Source organism: Lathyrus oleraceus, chromosome 3 (assembly GCF_024323335.1).
Source record: "Lathyrus oleraceus cultivar Zhongwan6 chromosome 3, CAAS_Psat_ZW6_1.0, whole genome shotgun sequence".
In the NCBI taxonomy this organism is placed as follows: Eukaryota; Viridiplantae; Streptophyta; class Magnoliopsida; order Fabales; family Fabaceae; genus Lathyrus; species Lathyrus oleraceus.
In genome coordinates, this window is record NC_066581.1 from 160764610 (window position 1) to 160769811 (window position 5202).

A 5202-nucleotide genomic window follows, 5' to 3' on the forward strand; every position below is an offset into this window, starting at 1 on the left:
GGGGAAGGAGAAAAAGAAAAGAAAGAAAAGGCCGAGGCTTTAGCCAGGGCGAGAGGAAAACAAGTAATCAATGAAGGTACTCCTGTGGTGACACCGGCGCCTGGTGGGTCGGAGAAAGAACTTGATGATGAAGCGGAGGAATTCCTGAGGATCATCAAGAAGTCAGAGTACAAGCTTGTTGACCATCTACAGCAGACGCCATCCAAGATTTCGATCTTGTCTCTGTTGGTAAGCTCTGAGGGGCATAGAGAGGCTTTATTGAAAATTCTGAAGAGAGCCTATGTTCCCCAAGAGATAACGATCAATCAGTTGGAGACGGTGGTGTCAAATGTTAATGCCAGTCATGGGATGGGTTTTACTGACCTCGATCTAACTGTGGATGGGAGGAATCACAATCGGGCTTTACACATAGCTATGGAATGTAAAGGAGCAGGGCTTTCACACGTGTTGGTTGATACTGGTTCCTCCTTAAATGTGTTGCCTAAGAAAGCCCTGGCGAAGCTGGACTGTGAAGGGTTGATCCTGACGCCCACTGACTTGATAGTGAGGGCTTTCGATGGTTCAAAGCGGGCGGTGTTTGGAGAGGTTGAGCTCCCGGTGAAGATCGGGCCTGAGGTGTTTAAGTCAGTATTCTATGTCATGGATATTCAGCCGGCATACAGTTGCCTGTTGGGTCGCCCATGGATTCATGCTGCTGGGGCAGTGACTTTGACTTTGCACCAGAAACTGAAGTATATCTGGGACGGGCAGGTCGTCACCGTTTGTGGGGAGGAGGACATCTTCGTCAGCCACCTTTCATCGTTCAAGTACGTGGAAATGGACGGTGAGATATGGGAGACGCCGAGTCAAGCATTCGAAACCGTTAAGGTGGAGAATGCTCTTTTTTCCAAAGAAGAGGAGAAACCGTCCATTTCTTCATACAGGCAGGCCGCCGAGGTGGTGAAGAATGGAGAAGCTCCGGGTTGGGGGAAGATGATGGACATCACCGCCAAGAAAGACCGCTTTGGAGTGGGTTATCAGTCGGGCCGAGGCTCGTCAGGACAAGGTAGAGGACGTCGTCTGTCAATCACATTCACCAGTGCTGGAATGTTGGATCCAGATCACATTTGTATGGTGGATGAAGAAGTTGACAGTGACTGTGAAATTGATCGATGGATAAAGTCGTGCGCGCCAGGGATGGGAGTCCAGAACTGGAAGGCTGAAAAGATCATCACTGTCACTCTACTTGAAGAGTAATATTTTCTTGTTTTTCAATTTTATTTGCATGGAAGCCATACGTTTTGCCCGAAACGTAATGGTTCATTGTAAGGGCCACCTCATGTTTCATTTTGCAAAAATTTGCATCATAAATAAAAGGATGTTTTTCAATTAAAAGCGGTGTTCCTGTTTTTCATTTATTTTTGCAGTTTAAAAATAAAAACAAAAATAAAAATGGCAATGTTTTCATTTTCTTTTTCAATTTGTCTCGTCCCGGTTCTAAAGCAATGCATGAATCAACATTCATGCAGATGCGATCGTTCGCCGGATCTCATTGATAACAATCATGTTACACCCTCATATGACTTTGACAATCCGATCTATCATGCCGAAGAAGAAGGCGAAGAAGATTGTGAATTGCCGGAGGAATTAGCCAGGTTGTTGAAACAAGAGGAGAAGGTGATTCAGCCGCACTAAGAGCAGGTTGAGGTTGTGAATCTGGGTACCGACGAGGTCAAAAAAGAGGTGAAAGTTGGGGCTGCTTTAGAGGAAAGTGTCAAGAGCAGAATGGTAGCTTTGTTGAAAGAGTATGTCGATATCTTCGCCTGGTCTTATCAAGATATGCCAGGGTTGGATACCGATATTGTTGTGCACAAGTTACCATTGAGAGCAGATTGTCCTCCAGTGAAGCAGAAGTTGCGCAGAACTCGACCTGAAATGGCCATGAAAATCAAAGAGGAAGTGCAGAAGCAGTGGGATGCTGGTTTCCTTGCTGTCACTAATTATCCGCCTTGGGTCGCGAACATTGTGCCGGTGCCGAAGAAGGATGGGAAGGTGAGAATGTGGTGGACTACCGGGATTTGAATAGAGCTAGCCCGAAGGATGATTTCCCATTACCTTACATTGATGTGTTGGTAGATAATACAGCTCAATTCTCGGTGTTTTCCTTCATGGATGGCTTTTCTGGCTATAATCAAATCAAAATGTCGCCAGAGGATATGAAGAAAACAACGTTCATCACACCGTGGGGCACTTTTTGTTATAAAGTGATGCCGTTTGGTCTCAAGAACGCTGGTGCTACTTATCAGAGAGCCATGGTGACTTTGTTTCATGATATGATTCATCATGAAATTTAATGCTATGTTGATGACATGATAGCAAAGTCCAAAACAGAAGAGGGGCATTTGGTAGATCTGGCCAAGTTGTTTGATCGGTTGAGACAATTCAGACTGAGGTTGAATCCGAACAAGTGCACTTTCGGGGTGCGGTCCGGTAAATTGCTGGGGTTCATTGTAAGTGAAAAAGGAATCGAGGTTGATCCTGCTAAGGTAAAAGCAATAAGAGAAATGCCTGAACCGAGAACGGAGAAGGAGGTTCGTGGTTTCTTAGGTAGATTGAACTACATTTCACGGTTCATATCTCATCTAACAGCCACATGTGAACCAATATTCAAGTTGTTGAGAAAAGATCAAACGGTCAGGTGGAATAATGATTGCCAAGCGGCATTTGAAAAAATAAAAGAATATTTGCAGGAGCCTCCGATTCTGATGCCTCCTGTGGAGGGACGACCGTTAATCCTGTACTTGACGGTCCTCGAGGGGTCTATGGGGTGTGTATTGGGGAAGCATGACGAGTCTGGTCGAAAAGAGCATGCCATATACTACCTTAGAAAAAAGTTTACCGACTGTGAAACAAGATATTCACTGCTCGAGAAAACTTGTTGTGCTTTGGTCTGGGCTGCTCGCCGACTAAGGCAGTATATGCTGGTTCATACCACTTTGTTGATTTCCAAGATGGATCCAATCAAGTATATTTTTGAGAAGCCAGCATTGACCGGACGGGTTGCGAGATGGCAAATGATTTTGACCGAATATGATATTCAGTATACCTCTCAGAAAGCAATCAAGGGGAGTGTATTGTCTGATTACCTCGCCCAGCAACCTATTGAGGATTATCAACCAATGAAGTTTGAATTCCCTGATGAGGACATCATGTTTCTCAAATCGAAAGATTGCGAGGAACCGATCCCAGAGGAGGGGCCTGACCCTGAATCCGAATGGATTCTGATGTTTGATGGGGCCGTTAACGTAAATGGTAGTGGTGTTGGTGCTGTTTTGGTTACGCCGAAAGGATCCCACATTCCTTTTGCTGCCCGGCTAACATTTGAGTGCACCAACAACGTGGCTGAATACGAAGCTTGTATCTTGGGGATTGAAGAGGCGATTGATTTGAGGATCAAGAACCTTGTTATATATGGAGATTCAGCTTTGGTTGTGAACCAAGTTAACGGAAAGTGGTATACGCATCAATCTCATTTAATTCCATACCGGGATTATACGAGGAGATTGTTGACGTTTTTCACCAGGGTGAAGATGCATCATGTGCCTAGGGAAGAGAATCCGTTAGCAGACGCTTTGGCTACTCTGGCTGCCTTGATTAAGGTGCAGTGGTGGAATCAGTTCCCCAGTGTTGAGGTGGGACGTCTAGATAGACCGGCTTATGTATTTGCTGTTGACACAGTGCCTGATGATGAGAAGCCGTGGTACTATGATATCAAGCGCTATCTGGAAACCCAAGAATATCCTGAGGGAGCATCCAAGAAGGACCGAAAGACTCTGCGAAGGTTGGCCATGGTGTTCTATCTGAATAAGGATGGGGTTTTGTACAAGAGAAATTTTGATTGGGTCTTGCTCAGATGTGTTGATGATAAGGAAGCAAGCTAGTTGATGAAAGAGGTTCATGAGGGGTCGTTCGGTACCCATGCCAGTGGGAATGCAATGGTGAAGAAGCTGCTGAGGGCAGGTTATTATTGGATGACAATGGAGGCCCAATGTTTCAATTTCGTGCGGAAGTGTCATAAATGCCAGATTTATGCTGACAAGGTGCACGTGCCTCCGAATCCGTTGAGTTTAATGTCGTCTCCATGGCTGTTTGCTATGTGGGGCATTGATATGATTGGAAAGATTGAGCCTACGGCTTCGAATGGGCATCGGTTCATATTAGTGGCTATTGATTACTTCACCAAGTGGGTGGAAGCAGCCTCTTATACGAACGTGACGAAGCAGGTCGTTGCCAGGTTTCTGAAGAGAGACATCATTTGCAGATATGGGGTTCCCGAGAGAATCATTACTGATAATGGTTCTAATTTGAACAACAAGATGATGGCAGAACTGTGCCGGGAATTCAAGATCGAACATCACAATTCTTATCCTTATCGTCCGAAGATGAATGGGGCGGTTGAGGCAGCCAATAAGAATATAAAGAAGATTGTGCAGAAGATGGTTGTAACCTATAAGGACTGGCATGAGATGTTGCCGTTTGCATTGCATGGGTATCGAACTTCGGTGCGCACATCTACTGGGGCAACGCCTTTCTCGTTGGTATATGGAATGGAAGTCGTGCTACCGGTTGAGGTTCAAATTCCCTCTTTGAGAGTCCTGATGGACGTGAAATTGCAAGAGGTGGAATGGGTAAGGACCCGGTACGAGGAGTTAAGCCTGATTGAGGAAAAGAGGCTGGCGGCCATTTGTCATGGGCAGTTATACCAGCAGCGGATGAAGTGTGCTTTTGACCGAAAGGTGCGACCTCGAGTGTATCACGTAGGTGATATGGTGCTGAAAAGGATCATTCCTCCTCAAAACGATCGTCGGGGCAAATTGACACCCAATTATGAAGGTCCATTCGTGGTCAAGAAGGTTTTCTCTGGCGGAGCCTTGTTGTTAACGACCATGGATGGCGAGGATTTTCCATCCCCTGTGAATGCGGACGCAGTTAAAAAATACTTCGTGTAAAGAGACCCGCTGGACGAAAAGAATAAAATAGTCCAGGCAAAAATGGGCATCTCGGCGAACCGAAAAAAGATGATGAAAAGGTTCGGGCAAAAATTAGGGATAAAAAGGAAAAACTGTACACCCGGCAAGTCGGAAACCTGAAAAGGCGGTTTGGGCAAAAAAGGGTATCCCTGTGGATTGAAAACCCGAAAGGGCGGTCCAGGCAAAAAAGGGA